We start from the raw sequence: 18,242 nt of genomic DNA on the forward strand, positions 1-18,242 counted from the left end.
GAGCAGGGAGATTATGCTGGAACTGTATAAAACGCTGGTTTGGCCACAGCTAGAGCATTGCGCGCAGTTCCAGAATCTGCATTATAGGAAGGATGTGATTGCACTAGAGAGAGTGCAGAGGAGATTTACCAGGATATTGCCTGGGCTGGAGAATTTTAGTTATGAGGAGAGATTGGATAGACTGGGGTTATTTTCCCAGGAGCAGAGGAAATTGAGGGGAGACATGATTGAGATTTTAAAAAAATATGAGGGGCAGAGATAGGGTAGACAGGAAGGAACATTTCCCCTTGGTGGAGGGATCAATAACCAAGGGGCATAGATTTAAGGTAAGGGGCAGGAGGTTTAGAGGGGATGTGAGGAAGAATTTTTTCACCCAGAGGGTGTTGGGAATCAGGAACTCACTGCCTGAAAGGGTAGTAGAGGCAGAAACCCTCAAAACATTTAAAAAGCATTTGGATGTGCACTTGCGACGCCATGGCATACAAGGCTATGGGCCTGATGCTGGAAAATGGGATTAGAATAGTTAGGAACTTGTTTGACCAGCACAGACTCGATGCCGAAGGGCCTTTTTCTGTGCTGTCGACCTCTATGCCTGCCTCTCATCTCTCCCACACCCACCCCCCATCCCGGATGCCTCCCCCCATTGGTCTCTTTCTGTGTCCCTTGCCTGACTCCCTCACTGTCTCTCTCTCTCTCTATTTCCTCTTCTCTGCTTCAGCCCATCAGTTTGCCCCTGACCTGTCACTTTGTGCCTCCCACATCCGTCTGCCTCTGTCTGTCTCCACAAGTCTGCCTGTCCCCTTCCCTCAGGATTTCCCTCCACCAGTTGCTGTCCCCACCATCTGCCTCTTGTACTGAATCTGTCAGATTGTTACTCTGGAAATAGAGGAAATGGCTCAGCAAAAATAACTGAAAATGGAAATAACAAAAGCGCCATCACGTGTGCAGAGCTCAGTAAGAGGGAGGTTAACCCTGAACATCCAGACAGGTGTTTTTATTTAACAATGAAGTTGTGATTCCAGTAATGGGATCCCTCCACAGACACAGCTGGACGAGCTTTGTTTTTCCAGTAGTTTCTATGTTTATTATAAACAAACCGCTCACTGGAAATCCCCCAATTGATGGCAGGAAGCAGCAACACAAGTGCGCAGGAGACTGATACACCAGCGTGTGCGTATCAATGTTTCGGCCCCGCCCCCTTCCCAGTGAATATTGATTGGCTAAAGCGCCGGGCATGCGCAGTCGGTTCTGTTGCTCCTTCCTCAGCTGCACATTGAATATCACAGTCACCAAAACAGCAGAGAGAGAAACAGAGTGAATCCCACATTGACTCAGATTAGTGAGTCTGACAGTAACAGAGATGGACAGACATTGAAATGTTCCAGCTCACAGGCAGTACCAGACACTGAAACATTCAATCATATAAAAGCAAAATATTACAGGTGCTGGAAATGTGAAATTGTAAAAGAAAATCCTGAAAGACTCAGCAGGTCTGGCAGCATCTGTGGAGAGAGAAAAAGTTAATGTTTCGAGCCCGTGTGACTCAGAATGAATTTCACAATTGGACATAGTGCAGAGATTGACAATTCCTTTAAGAAGGGAGTGAGGCAAAAGACAGGAAATTACAGGCCGATTAGCCTGACCTCGGTTGTTGTTAAGATTTTAGAGTCCATTATTAAGGATGATATTTCAGAATACTTGGAAATGCATGGTAAAATCGGGCAAAGTCAGCATGGTTTCATCAAGGGGAGGTCATGCCTGACAAATCTGTTAGAATTCTTTGAGGAGGTAACGAGTAGGTTAGACAAAGGAGAGCCAATGGATGTTATCCATTTGGACTTCCAGAAGGCCTTTGACAAGGTGCCGCACAGGAGGCTGCTCATAGATAAGAGCCCATGGTGTTGGAGGCAAGGTACTAGCATGGATAGAAGATTGGCTGTCTGGCAGAAGGCAGAGAGTGGGGATAAGGGGATCCTTCTCAGGATGGCGGCCGGTGACTAGTGGATTTCCGCAGGGGTCAGTGTTGGGACCACAACTTTTCACTTTATACATGAATGATCTAGATGAGGGCATCCTGGCTAAGTTTGCAGATGATACAAAGATAAGTGGAGGGACAGGTAGTATTGAGGAGGCTGCAGAAGGATTTGGACAGGTTAGGAGAATGGGCAAAGAAGTGGCAGATGGAATACAACTTGGGGTAGTGTGAGGTCATGCACTTTGGTAGGAAGAATAGAGGCACAAACTATTTTCTAAATGGGGAGAGAATTCAGAAATCTGGAGTGCAAAGGGACTTGCGAGACCTAGTCCAGGATTCTCTTAAGGTTAACTTGCAGGTTGAGTTGGTAGTTAGGAAGGCAAATGCAATGTTGGCATTTAATTCGAGAGGACTAGAATATAAAAGCAGGTAAAAGCAAAAAACTGCGGATGCTGGAATCCAAAACAAAAATAAAAATACCTGGAAAAACTCAGCAGGTCTGGCATCATCTGCGGAGAGGAACACAGTTAACGTTTCAAGTCCATATGACTCTTCAACAGAACTAAGTAAAAATAGAAGAGAGGTGAAATATAAGCTGGTGTAAGGGGGGGTGGTGGTCGGACAGGTAGAGCTGGATAAAGGGCCAGTGATAGGTGGAGGTAAGCAAAAGATGTCACAGATAAAAGGACAAAGAGGTGTTGAAGGTGGTGATATTATCTAAGGAATGTGCTAATTAAGGGTAGAAAGGACAAGCAAGGTAGCTCTAGTGGAGGTGGGGTGAAGGAATCAAAATAGGCTAAAAGGCAGAGATAAAACAATGGATGGAAATATATTTTAAAATAATGGAAATAGGTGGGAAGAGAAAAATCTATATAAATTATTTGAAAAAAAAGGGGATTGGAAAGGGGGTGAGGATGGAGGAAAGAGTTCATGATCTAAAATTGTTGAACTCAATATTCAGTCTGGAAGGCTGTAAAGTGCCTATTCGGAAGATGATGTGCTATTCCTCCAGTTTGTGTTGAGCTTCACTGGAACAATGCAGCAGGCCAAAGATGGACATGTGAGCATGAGAGCAGGGTGGAGTGTTGAAATGGCAAGCAACAGGGAAGTCTGGGTCATGCCTGCGGACAGACCGAAGGTGTTCCGCAAAGCGGTCAGCCAGTCTGCGTTTGGATTCTCCAATGTAGAGGAAACCACATTGGGAGCAGCGAATGCAGTAGACTAAATTGAGGGAAGTGCAAGTGAAATGCTGCTTCGCATGAAAGGAGTGTTTGGGCCCTTGGACGGTGAGGAGAGGGGAAGTTAAGAGGCAGGTGTTGCACCTTCTGCAGTTGCATGGGAATGTACCGTGGGAGGGGGTTGAGGTGTAGGGGGTGATGGAGGAGTGGACCAGGGTGTCCCGGAGGGAACGATCCCTGCGGAATGCCGTCAGGGGGGTGAAGGGAAGATGTGTTTGGTGGTGGCATCATGCTGGAGTTGGCGGAAATGGCGGAGGATGATCCTTTGAATGCTGAGGCTGGTGGGGTGATAAGTGAGGACAAGGGGGACCCTATCATGTTTCTGGGAGAGGAAGGTGTGAGGGCAGATGCGCGGGAGATGGGCCGGATATGGTTGAGGGCCCTGACAACCACCGTGGGTGGAAAACCTCGGTTAAGGAAGAAGGAAGACATGTCAGAGGAACTGTTTTTGAAAGTGGCATCATCAGAACAGATGCGACGGAGGAAAAGGAACTGAGAGAATGGGATGGAGTCCTTACAGTAAACGGGGTGTGAGGAGCTGTAGTCGAGGTAGCTGTGGGAGTCGGTTGGCTTGTAATGGATATTGGTGGACAGTCTATCACCAGAAATTGAGACAGAGAGGTCAAGGAAGGGAAGGGAAGTGTCAGAGATGGACCATGTGAAAATGGGGTGGAAATTGGAAGCAAAATTAATACATTTTTCCAGGTCCAGACGAGAGAATGGAGCAGCACCGAAGTAATCTTCAATGTACCGGAGAAAGAGTTGTGGGAGGGGGCCGGAGTAGGACTGGAACAAGGAATGTTTCACATACCCCATAAAGAGACAGGCATAACTGGGGCCCATGCGGGTACCCATAGCCACATCTTTTATTTGGAGGAAGTGAGAGCAGTTTAAGGAGAAATTGTTCAGTGTGAGAACAAGTTCAGCCAGACGGAGGAGAGTAGTGGTGGATGGGGATTGTTTGGGCCTCTTTTCGAGGAAGAAGCGGAGAGCCATCAGACCATCCCAGTGGGAGATGGAGGTGTAGAGGGATTGATGGTCCATGGTGAAGAAGAGGCGGTTGGGGCCAGGGAACTCAAAATTGTTGATATGATGTAGGGTGTCAGAGGAATCACGGATGTAGGTGGGAAGGGACTGGACAAGAGGAGAGAGAATGGAGTCAAGATAGCAAGATATGAGTTCCGTGGGGCAGGAACAGGCTGACATGACCGGTCTGCCAGGACAGTCTTGTTTGTGGATTTTGGGTAGGTGGTAGAAGCGGGCTGTCCGAGGTTGGCAGACTATTAGGTTGGAAGCTGTGGAAGGAAGATCTCCAGAGGAGATGAGGTCAGTAACAGTCCTGGAAACAATGGCTTGACAGCATGGTTCAGGTCTAGACCTTCCCAACGGTACAGATCCTACTTTCCCCAATACTGGTGCTAGTGGCTCACGAACCAGCACCAGTCTTTGAGCCACATATTGATTTTTCTAATCTTATTTGCCCTATGCCAATTTTCATGTGGTGCAGGTTATAATCCAGAGATTATTACCTTTGAGATTCTGCTTCTTAATTTGGTATATAGGTGCCATGCGCAGTCAGGGCATCAACCCTGCAGCCCCCACTCTCATCCAAACAAGCTGAGGGAACCTCAAAGCTGCTGGACAATTGCAAAGGCTGAGCCCCTGCGTTCAGGGTTCCCTTACCTTCCTCATTCGCAGTCACACTCTCCTGTCCCTGACCACTGCCCAAATCTGAAGACCCTGTCCTAAGAGATGTGACTGCCTCCAGGTACAAAGTATCCAGGTAACTCACCCCCTCCCTAATGTGTTACACTGTCTGCAGTGCGGCCTGCAGCTCAATGACTCTGAGCTAAAGTTGTGCAAGCCGCAAACATTTACTGCAGATGTGATTGCCATGGAGTTACGCGATTAGGAGGATGAGAATTGTCGGGCTGGAAGAGGTTACAGGGATAGGGAAAAGAGGGGCTTTGTAGGAATGTCAACAGGATGATGAGAGGGTTGTCTTATGATGGCAGGTTGAGAAAATTGGGCCTATTCTGAGTTGAGAACAATGAGAGGTGATCTCATTGAAAGATACAAGAGTCTGAAGGGGCTTGACAGTGTAGACACTGAGAGGTTCTTTCCCCTACTTTGGGAATCTAGAACATGGGGGCACAGTGTCAAAACAAGGAGTGGATCTTTTAAGACTGAGATAAGGAGACACAAATGTTGTGAATCCTTGGAATTCTCTACGCGAGAGGTGGTGGATGCTGCATTGTTGAGTATATTCAAGACTGAGATTGAGATGTTTGATCTCTCATGAAATCAAGCGAAATGAGGTTCGGGCTGGAAAGTGGAGTTGAGACAAAGGAGCAGCCCTGATCATATTGAATGGCAGAGCAGACTCAAGGGGCCATATAGTCGACTCCTGCTCCTATTTTTTACATTCTTAAGTTAAAATCCAGGCATCTCCTGATTCAGAGCCAATATAGTAACACTCTAATAGACACTTACAATTCACTGCCTGGCAAACAGAAAGGGAAGGCATTGATGTCTGTGGAGGAGCAGTCAGTGTCACAGCAGTAATTGAGTTCGCACACTGGGTCAGTCAGATTACAGGTGCAAATCGGAACAGCTGGGACAAGACAGAGAGAGAGAGAGAGAAAGATCTTATAATGGAGCGCGAACAGTCTCAAAAACCACCTCCCTTCCTTGTCTGAATTTACAATCACCACCTTCTCCATTTCCCAAAATCAATCTGCAAACTTATCCTGCCTCTGCTTTCTACTTATTTAGTTAAAGATTCCAGATATGCAACTGAACCCTTCAAATTAAAAATAATGTTAATTTGTGGTACAATGTTAATGGTATTGCAGGAACAGCGACACCTCGGGGATAACAAACACAGATGTTTAAAGATAACACGACAAGTTGAGACAAGTGTTTTAAAAGCTAGGAATCTTCAGCTTCATAAACAAATCTATAAATTACAAACACGAGGAAGTTATGTTAAAAGTTATGTTATCAGTCATCGGTTCCGCCTCAGCTGCGTCCAATTCTGGGTCCCTGGACCGGATTCTCACAACAGTACCAGGAATCAGAAACATTACCAAATGAACTGCAGCGGTTCAAGAAGCTGGTTCAGCACCACCTTCTCAAGGGAAATTCGGGATGGGCAACAAATGCTGACCTTGCCAGTCACATCTCATAAAAGAGAAAAAACTTCAGTTATGTGAAGACCCTGGGGAAACTAATGCTGTTCTCCTTAGAGCATAGAAGGGAGATTGAACAGAGAAGTTTAAAATGCACAATGTTTTGATAGTGAGCGAGAAAGGATTTCCACTGACATAAGTGTTTCGAATGACAGAGGGTGGGAGGCAGAGGACGACAGGTTTATGGTATTCTGTAATTGTGGTAAAAGAAGCAGAGGGAGGTGAGTTTTTATTTTAAACATTGAGTTATGATGATCTGGAAGGAATTATCTGAAGGAGTGAGGGCACAAGTAACTCCCCATCCTGTCCCCTCTCCAACTGCCAGCTCTGACAAAGGGTTTTAGTGTGTTTAAAGGGATTGGTCAGGAGACAGAAACTTTACTCACTGGTGGGGGAGCCCAGGACAAGGGGACAAATATCTTAATATCAGAGTCAGGATATTGAGGAGAGAAAGTCAGGAAACGCTTCCTCACACAAAGGCTGGTGGAAGTGGGGAAGTCTCTCCCACATAAAGCAGCAGACATTAGCTGAGTGAATCATGTTCAGCCTGAGATGGGGATATTGTTGCTGCCCGAGGCTGTGGATATGAAGTCCAGGCGGCCGGATGGAGTTTGTCTCCCGGATCAGTCATGATCTGAGTGAATGGGCGGCTCAGGCTGGAGGGGCTGAATGGCTCCTCCTGTTCCCGCTGCCAGAGCTCAGAGCCCGCTTTACCTCCGGGCCCGGGGCCGGGCCGGGCCGGCGGGCGGGGGGTACATTGCCGGGTCCTGGAGCTGGGGGTGGCCATTCGGCCGCTTTGATCCGGGACAGCCCACCTTTCAGATACTTTACCCCTTGTCTGATGTCGGTTACCTTTATGTCTGTTATTTTTATTTTAGGGTCAGGAACAATGCCCAGGTTCACAGAGACTCAGCCCCGGACCGTGTTGCTGGTTCCCCCTCCACCGAGCGCGGACACTCTCAGTAACGGGGCTCCCGGCTCCCCCGACACTGAAAACAAGGCGGCTCATCAGCCGGGCCCGGCCCGTTGCTAAGGGAACGCGGCTCAGTGGCGGCAGGGCGCAGGCGCGGCGTCTCAGCTCGGAAAGAGGGTGTGACGCTGCGGCGGGTCACGTGGTGGGGGGGGGGGGGGGGGAGAGAGAGAGAGAGAGAGAGAGAGTGAGCTGTCAATCAAAGGAGCTGCTGTGGGTCCCCAGTGAGCTTTCAACACAAAATCTGCAACTCTGAATTCAAATGAGAAATTTACAAAAATAAAGGGGGAAAATGCAAATATGTCAGTGGACAGGAAGATCAGATGAAACTTTCAGCTCCAAGGAAGCTGAAAGCTGCTGTGATGTTAGACTGTCCACCAATATCCATTCCAAGCCCACTGACTCCCACAGCTACATCGACTACAGCTCCTCACACCCCGCTTCCTGTAAGGACTCCATCCCATTCTCTCAGTTCCCTCACCTCCGTCGCATCTGTTCTGATGATGCCACCTTCCAAAATGGGGTTCCTGACATGTCTCCCTTCTTGCTTATCTGAGGTTTATCTCTCACTGTGTTGACAGGGTCCTCAACCGTGTCTGACCCATCTCCCGCGCTTCTGCCTTCACACCTTCCCCTCTCTCCCAGAACCATGATAGGGTCCCCCTTGTCCTCACTTTTCTCTCCACCAGCATCCGCATTCAAATGATCATCCTCCACCATTTCTGCCAATTGCAGCATGATGCTGTTAGGGGAAAGAAAGTAAATAAGAATTTATGGTAAGGGAGAATTCATTATAAGGGAATAAATTGCTTAAATTAGAATCTATAGTCAGGACAGCGCAAACCAGCGCAAATCAGTAAATCAACAATTAAACAGTTAAACCAGATGAACTTTATACACCTCAAACTTTGTACACCCTCAGGGTTTGCAATCACTAGCAAGGTCCTGGGAGTTAGACTGGAGACTTCGGTTGGAAAAGAACCAAGATTAAATGTGCTCTTCAACAGACAGGGGAAGGACAGATGGTCCCAGCTTAGATGGGAGGGAAGGTCTCTGCCTGGGTGAAAATAGGAACATGCGTTTCCAAGAAATGTCTGTTTAATGTAAACCTTTATGTTGATGTGATCAGAATCTGGAAACTGTTCTTGTACGTGATCAATAGTGTAAATATGTTGAACACTTGTAATTTAGCAGAGTGCTATCTCAAGCTGCATTGAGATGGCTCTCTCCTTGCAATTGCTCAAATAAACGATCGTGACCTGTACCTGAGACTCCTGTTGTCCGTTTGTCAAAGTGACCACATCAGTTTGGCGTAGTCGGCAAGATACTCGGATTGGACACTCAGGACGGCTCTGCAAAGTAGGTGAGTATATTTCATTTACCACCTGTAGTTAGTGCATTAAGCCTACCCGAGTATAGTCCGGCCGAGTATCAAATAATCAGGGGGAGGACTCGGGGCAGGACAGAGATAGGAGGCGCTGAGAGGAGGGGGAGACACGCAGGCGGCTAGCGGGGCCAAAGCCGCGCAGGGAGACCAGAGCACTACCCAAAATAGGAGGCGGAGCCGTGCTGGCGGGTTACGGTTTGAAATATAACCATAACCGAAGCCGCGCAGAAAGGCCAGACCCCAGTTAAGAGGAGGGGGAGCCGTGCTGGGGGGTTACGGTTTGAAATATAACCATAACCGAAGCCGCGCAGAAAGGCCAGACCCCAGTTAAGAGGAGGGGGAGCCGTGCTGGGGGGGTTACGGTTTGAAATATAACCATAACCGAAGCCGCGCAGGAAGGCCAGACCCCAGTGAAATAAGTGAAACCGCACATACCGCAAGTAACAAAGTTGTTAGGGCTGTGCGAACGTACCGCGCAGAGATAGACAGGAATAAGAACAGAGGGCGGTCAGGGAAACAGAATCATGCTATGGAACTCGACTGGGGACCCACGGACTCCATTACGAGGTTCATAGCGGAAAAACAGTCAAGACTAATCACAAAAATGCAGAAGGAGGGGTGGAATCCACAGGCAACCCCCGGAGAACTAAAACAGTGGTGGGTAGAACTAAGAACTAAAAGGATAAGGAAAAGAAAGGGGTGATGGATATTATTACCTTGTATAAGTGATCTAAGTTACAAGAGCTTGAGCTGAGCAGAGAGAGAGAAAAAAGGGAGTTAATAAGCACTGACAGGCAGGAGCAGGGAAATGTGAGCTTTCGTCAGTTTGATGGTCCCTAAAGGTGGAGCCTTCAAGATCACTTTATTTCCCCCACTGCTATTTGAAGTTTCGTTTAGAATATGAGAATTTTATGTCATTAAGTTAAGGATACAGGAATAAAAATACATACCTCTAAATATAAGTTTATTTGTGTGCAAGGTAGCATTTGTATGTGAGTTTTATTGTGTTTTCTTACGTAACTTGTTATTTATGTGTGTAGTTCAGCACTTTAGGGTTGAAAGCCCCATGTTAGATTAAAGGAAAAGTATACTGAAACATTCCAAAGTTTTGAGTACAAGGTTTGAGTTGAGATTTCTGGCGTAAAAAAATCACAATTTGAAGGTATCATAAAGCTAAACAGGGTTAGATGAACCAACCTTTGTGCCACCCCCTTGCAGACTAGTATTACCAGTTTCCAACGGATTGGGATTGATACATACGAGTTACATTAACTCAGACGAGTTAGTTTTCTAAATTTCTGAGGAGAAAAATTACCTGAGGCTCAAGGGATTCTAGGAAAACCAAAAGGCATAAACACACGGCCTAGGTGGTTCCAATGGATAAAAAGGGGTTTCTTTTGAAGAGATGAATTAAATATGAAAGGAAATCTGCATCCCAACAGCACTGTTATTTGAATATAAAATCAAAAAACTACTGCAGATGCTGGAAATCCAAAACAAAAACAGAATTACCTGGAAAAACTCAGCAGGTCTGGCAGCATCGGTGGAGAAGAAAAGAGTTGACGTTTTGAGTCCTCATGACCCTTCAACAGCACTGTTATTTGAAGTTGGGACAAGGCTTGAGGTGTAAAGTGCAATGTAGTTTAGAAGATTACTTTGAATAACGAGGATGTTATCCAACAATAGAGAATGTGTCGATAAACATATGGGAATTATAACTTGGATACAAATCAATACACATAAGAAAGAGGTAGTTTTAATTTTGATAGCATAAATTACATTTCTTTCAAAGTTAACAATTTTGAGGTTTGGTTCGTGATAAAGTTCTCAAAAGGAATTTTACATATTAAAGGGTTTTTCACAACAATTGGCATTAATTCAAATGCTACAAGCTTTTGTATTTGTAAGTCTGTTCCCAAAATATGAAGCTAAGCTCAAGACCTTGACAAAGTTTGGCAGAAATCCAATTTTTGGCCGAGTTAATGAATCTGGGATAATTCTAAAAGAAATGGGTCAGACACAGTTTAGTGGGTTAACTTTGAGACCATAAAATGTTGTTTAAGAAGAAGATAAGGAGCATGTCAATGCCTGATTTCTGTCTTTAAAACTGTTATGAGAATATTTTATTTAATTTAAAGTCTCTCCAGGTAACCTGAACAAGATAAGATGGTAGCTGTTGCATGTGTAAAATCTTATGAGGCAAATAGGAGAAAGAGTTAGGGCAAGGGGACACAATATACAAACTGTTTCAAGGGAAGTGAATTTGATAATCTGGCCATCAACTGACACATTGGAAACGCACAGGGGGAGATAAGCAAGGATCTAGATACAGAGATCCTCATTGACATAGAATAGTTAATATGGCCTAAAGAGCAAGGAAACATTATAAACCATCAAGGCAATAGAGAAACTGACACCAAGAGAATCTTAGGATGATCATGGTCAGGGGAAAAAAACTTAGAGTTGTAACTATGTGGAATCTGTAGTTCAGGAATTGAAATGTAAGATGAAATAATACTTAACAACAATTTACCACAAGATAGGTAAAGGGAAAGCTGGAAAAAGGCTAAATAGATGTATCACTGATTGTATTAATGTGCCTGTGAGCTGCAAAAAGTAAGATCACAGGTTTAACACTATGATGACAGGCAGAGTTAAGCGGCTCCCAGAGAGAACCATCACTGGAAGTGAAGATACTGAGCCATTGAAAGATAGGATAAGAATGTGAATTGTAGAGTTGTGTTGGCAGTTTAAGGAATTGAGGTCCAACGTGGGACAGCAGCAGGAGACAGTAGATTGGAAGGAGTGTGGGTGCCTATCCAGATGGGTTCAGATCAGGGAACTCATCTCACAGGAAGAGTCATTAAAGAAATGTATAAATTTAAATTTAAACAGAAATTCCACATTCCCTACCAGCCACAAAGCTCGGGGCTGTTGGAAAGGATGAACCTTACTTAAAAAAAACATCAATAGTAAAAGCAATTCAAGAGACAGGGAATAGCCCAATATTCTAATGCGCCTTAGGGCTGCCCCAAGCAGGACCACCAGGTTCACCCCATTTGAAATAATGACAAGGAGAGCAATGCAGTTACCCAAGGGAATCGTAGTAGGAATGGGAGATGTAGGACCACTAAAAGGAAGGATGCGAGACTATGTGAGGGAAATAAGTAAGCAATTGCATGAGTTAAGGAAGGAAGTCAAAGACCGACAGGTGATTAAGGATATGGAAACAGGTAAATCTAAAGAGCAACAATGGACCAAGTGGAGGATGAGCTGATCGTCAAGGTGAGCCCGGAGCGAACAGGCATGGACCATTCGAGGAAATTATGACAGGTGATACATGCACACTTGTAGATATGAGAATCGGAAGTAAATGAAGGCATTACGCACAGTTAAAGATACATGACAATTGACCAAGCGGTAACCCGGAGAACGGGAGCCGATGTTAATGTATCTAAAGACCTACAATCCTGGTCTTGGGCGTATCAGTACTGGCAACAAGGTCGGGGATCATCACTGCTCATCCTGCACCGCAGGAGGAACTTTGGTACAGCACGGACAGTGCCGAATGTGACACGCAACGGGGAATAATAAATGTAACAGTAGGAGAACAAATGCTTTCGAATTGTAGTAAGGGTTTGCTTTAGATCGGGCGTGGGTGGTCCGCCCAAAAGAGCCACTATCTAGCCACCTCCCACCTCTACTTCCACAGTCCGAGTAGAGATAATTAAACTTCTCACACCACACTGACTGATCCACCTTGTCCAACTATGCATCCAGGACCGACGAATGGTTTGGTACTGGTTAATCAGAAGTTTTGTATGGACAATGTACACCACGAGCTGGTACCCGTGGTCTTGAACATATCCGGAATTGCCACGCCCCAGTGGTGCTCAACTCATATTCGAAAACTATATACGGCTCTGATGGGCCAGCTGATGACTGAAGCATCTCAGTTCAACAGCGGGATGCGATCAGGCTTGGGAGGGAACTGCGTTAAGCACAGCCTGATAAATGTTGCCGCTACGATATTCAATACACGGACATCAGTGGTTAATTCAGAAACTGGCAACTGTTGACCAGAAGGTCCGGACCTTGAGCTTTAAGCTTAAGGAAATTTTAGAGCGGGGACAGAGAATTCATAACACCCAATTAAACACAGACCAGGACATGACATCGTTAATCCAAAACCTGGCTGCCATGCTCGAAAGTCATGCAGGGATTATCAATAAACTGTTTAACATTGGGGAAAATATTTCAGACAAAGCAAGCAGAAATGATGATTGCAACACATGTGGATCCTGGGCACTGCAACAAGCCTGAGAGAATTTAAGACAGATTAATGAAGGGGTAGTTCCTTTATGGGTTACTAATGAGCATGTATTTAATTTTTCACGACATAAGGATCATGACTTGACCGGTTGCCAGCTCTGAGGTTTAGCACGCATATATAGAATGAATGTTGAATGTATAGTCAATAGTAATATGCTGATAGGCATTGTATTAGTAACACCTGTCATACCTATGTCAACAACCGGCAGGACATTATATACAGTAGAAAATATTGGGGTTAGAAGGGGGCATTATTATATTAGGTATCATGACATTCCACCATACGCAGTAGACGTAGAAGGAAATATAGTTCGTACCATATTATAAGGGCGTAGGATAGAGACCACCGCAGTAGTAGGCGCACCCAATATATGAGACAGAATGAGCTAAGTGCCAGTTTAAAACAGCAACAAGTTGTACAATGGAAAGTATATGGGCTGCCAAGAACAGACCCATGTTGCATATACAGGGAATGGGAGAAATTGTATTACCACGTGGCAGGAAAAGGTCCAGTACGGGAGCAACCGCATGTGCCGAATCCACAATCATTCAGTGTGCCTACACCCACAGGTGATGGCAAGGGTAGGGAAAGTGGAACTGGTCGAGATACCCAGGAGAGGAACGACTACTATTTAGGTCAAGGAAAGTCTTAAGGATAACCTGACACAGTATTTGAACCAGTTGTCCTATAAAATTCCCTTATTACCTAAGCACCTAACCACGATTCGGAGACAGGCTCAGCAGATATACTGAACTTACTATACACTGCAGCAACAGGTTAGAGCCTTAAAAGAGGATATCGAGCAAATAATTTCCTCCACATGGTGGTGGTGGAACTGAGGCTCAAATCTACAAATACACCCGTGCATTCAAATGATCTCCTATGCCCAGGTGGTGATTCAGCTGATACTAGTTATATATTTAACATGCTTGATTCATTGTACCCAAAGGTGGCAAAAGAGGTGGTGCTGGGGGAGTTTTACAAGCCAGGGGCCTGAATTGAAGAGCCACATGATACAGATGGTCTGACGATACCTTTTACAACCCAAAGCTGAATGGCTGGCCACCATCAATGGGCGGCGGTGTGTAAAGGGACAGACAGTACCACTGTCGTTGGCTACCTTGGGCTAGGCCAATGGCCAAAAGAGTGGACCGTTAGGGGGAAGAGAGTAAATGAGAATTTATGGTAAGGGAGAATTCATTATAAGGGAATGAATTTCTTAAATTAGAATCTATAGGCAGGCCAGTGAAAATCAGTAAATCAACAATTAAACAGTTAAAACATATGAACCTTATACACCCTCAAACTTTGTGCACCCTCAGGGTTTGCAATCACCAGCAAGGTCCTGGGAGTTAGACTGGTGACTTAGGTTGGAAAACAACCAAGATTAAGTGTGCTCTTCAACAGATAGGGGAAGGACAGATGGTCCCAGCTTAGATGGGAGGGAAGGTCTCTGCCTGGGTGAAAATATCGACAGACGATGCATGTACCAGAGATGTCTGTTTAATGTAAACCTATATGTTGACTAGATTGTAATCTGGAAACTGTACTTGTATGCCACCAATAATGTATAAATATGTTGAACACTTGTAATTTAGCAGTGTACTGTCTCAAGCTGCATTGAGATGGCTCTCTCCTTGCAATTGCTCGAAAAATGAACATGACCTGTACCTTAGACTACTGTGATCCGTTTGTCAAAGTGACCACAACAATGCCAACACCAAAAACACCTTCCTGTCAACCACCTAGTCAGCATTCTGTAGGGACTATTCCCTCCATGAGACCCTGGTCCACTCTTCCATCACTATTCCCTAACACCTCCTACCCTTCCCACAACACCTTCCCATGCAATCGCAGAAGATGCAACACCTGCTCCTTTACCTCCTCCTTCCTCACCGTCCAAGGGCATAAATACTCCTTTCAGCTGGAGCAATGCATCACTTGCACCTTCTTCAATTTAGTCTACTGTTTTTGCTGCTCCCAATGCAGTCTCCTCTACACTGAACCAAACGCAGGCTGGGTGACTGCTTTGCGGAACACCTTTGGTCTGTCCGCAAGCATCATCTTGACTTTCCTGTCAATTGCCATTTCAACATGCCATCCTGCTCTCATGCCCACATGTCCATCCTTGGCCTGCTGCAATGTTCCAGTGAAGCCCAACGTAAACTGTAAGAACAGCATCTGATCTTCCGACAGGCACTTTACAGCCTCTGGACTTAATATTGACTTCCACAACATCAGGCCGTGAACCCTGTCCTCAAACTTCACCCCTTTTTAAATCTTTTTTTTAAAAAAAAGTATTTTATTTACTTATTTTGATTTTCATTCATTCATTGTTTTAACCTTTTTTAACCCCCTTTTTAAAAATCATTTCCCACTACCCTTGCACCTCAGTTCCTGCCAGTACATGTCCCCACACTTCGGAATAATGAACTTTACAGGTTAGATTTCTGGGAATGGTGTGATTTTGGATATCGGCACTCTTTGTGAAAGATTAGCAATTCTGATTTGATGACTGTTGGTTTATTGAGTGTTAAACAGCAGCTGCTAGCTGGAAAGTAACATCTATATACTCCATATCAATAACTGTTAATTTTGAAGTCCCAAACATTGTGCAGAGACATCGCTATTCACAATTCATTTAGGATGTTTTTTTCTGTTTAGTGTCTCTGTGCAGCTTCAAAAACAACAAGCAACCTACAAACTGTGACTGAAGAACTGATCCAAGAAGGGTACAACATACAATAATTGTTCACATTTAATAGGACTGGGGAAAATTGGGAATTATGGGGATGTAGATGAAATCTAAGTGCATTTTGTTAGATCAAACAGTTGTAATATCATTTAAACTTTTCTATGTACTTTACAGTATTTTCCTCTGATATTTTACCAGTTTTGTACAACAAAAACTGAGTGTCTCAGACATTAATATTTCAATGGTCGTGGAATGATGTTTGTAGAGATTGTCTTGTATATGGTACATGACTCCGATTTAGTGTAAATTGTCAATCTCTGCACTATGTCCAAGTGTGAAATTCATTCTGAGTCACACGGACTCGAAACGTTAACTGTTTCTCTCTCCACAGATGCTGCCAGACCTGCTGAGTCTTTCAGTATTTTCTATTTCAATTTCACATTTCCAGCACCTGTAATATTTTGCTTTTATATGATTGAATCTTTCAGTGTTTGGTACTGCCTGTGAGCTGGAACATTTCAACGTCTGTCCATCTCTGTTACTGTCAGACTCTCTAATCTGTGTCAAAGTGGGATTCACTCTGTTTCTCTCTCTGCTGTTTTGGTGACTGTGATATTCAATGTGCAGCTGAGGAAGGAGTAACAGAACTGACTGCGCATGCCCAGCGCTGGTAGCCATTCAATATTCACTGAAAAGGGGGCGGTGCAGAAACATTGATGCGCATGCGTGGGGCGTGTATCTGTCTCCCGCGCACTTGTGTTGCTGCTTCCTGCTATCAGTTGGGGGATTTGCAGTGAGCGGTTTGTTTATAATAAACATAGAAACTCCTGGAAAAACAAAGCTCGTCCAGCTGTGTCTGTGGAGGGATCTCATTACTGGCATCACAACTTCATTGTTAAATTAAAAACACCTGTCTGGATATTCAGGGTTAACCTCTCTCTTACTGAGCTCTGCACACGTGATGGTGCTTTTGTTATTTCTATTTTCAGTTATTTTTGCTGAGCCATTTCCTCTATTTCCAGAGTAACAATCTGACAGATTCAGTACAAGAGGCAGATGGTGGGAACAGCAACTGGTGGAGGGAAATCCTGAGGGAAGGGGACAGGCAGACTTGTGGAGACAGACAGAGGCAGATGGATGCCTCATTCAACAGCCTGGGATACATTTCATCCAGGCTTAGAGACTTATCTACTTTTAATCCAATGTCTTCCGGTTCCACACACAAGTTACCACTATGGTCCTTAATTGGCCCTACTTTTTCCCCAGTTATCCTCTTATTCGTAATGTACTTGTAAAAAAAACTTTGGATTTTCCTTTATTTTACCTGCCAATGTTTTTTTCATGCCCCCTTTTTGCTCTCCTAGTTTCCTTTTCAAGTTCCCCTCTACACATTCAATACTCCTCTAGGGCTTCCGCAGTTTTGCACCCTCGGTATCTGCCATAAGCTTTCCTTTTTCTCTTTATCTGATCCTGTATATCCCTGTTCAGGGTTCCCTGAATTTCTTGGTCCCACCCTTTATCTTTATTGGAATATGTTGGCCCTGTACTCTCCCCATTTCCTTCTTGAATGAGTCCCACTGCTCTGACGCAGATTTACCTAAAAGTAGCTGCTCCCATTCCACTCTGGCCAAATCATATCTGATCTTATTAAAATCGGCCTTCCCCCAATTTAGAACTCTGATTTCTGGCACATCTTTGTCCTTTTCCATAACAACCTTGAATCTATCTGCAATCACTATCTGCAAAATGCTCCCCCCACTGATACCTCTACGACTTGCCCGGCTTCATTCCCTAAAATTAAGTCCAGGACCACCCCCTCTCTTTAGGACCTTCTACGTACTGGCTTAAAAAGCTCTCCTGGATGCATTTTTAAAAATTCATTTCCTCTAAACCTATCACAGTCTGACTAATCCAGTTCATGTTGGGGAAGTTGATATCCCACACTATTACTACTCTATTATTTTTACATTTCTCTGAAATTTGCCTACATATCTGCTCTTCTATTTCTCTCTGACTGTTTGGGGGCCTATAGTACATTCCCAACAAGGTGATTGCTCCTTTTTTGATTTTCTGTTCTACCCACATTCCTCCATTTGAGGAGCCTTCTAAAATGTCATCCCTCCTTACTGCTGTAATTGATCCCTTGATCAATATTGTGATACCCTTTCCTCTTTTACCTCCTTCCCTGTCTTGCCGGAATTCTCCATATCCTAGAATATTGAGCTGCCAATCCTGCCCCTTTCTCAACCATGTTTCTGTGACAGCAATGACATCATGCTTCCATGTGTTAATTTGTGCCCTCAACTCATCAGCCTTATTCGTCAGACTCCATGCATTAAAATAAACACCACCCAACCTTGCCAAAATCCCTTGTGCCTTAACTGGCCTACCATTTCTATGCCTTCCAGATTCACTTGCTCTGTCATCTAATTTTGGCTAAATTTGGTTATTAC

Source organism: Cetorhinus maximus, chromosome 16 (assembly GCF_964194155.1).
Source record: "Cetorhinus maximus chromosome 16, sCetMax3.hap1.1, whole genome shotgun sequence".
Lineage (NCBI taxonomy): Eukaryota > Metazoa > Chordata > Chondrichthyes > Lamniformes > Cetorhinidae > Cetorhinus > Cetorhinus maximus.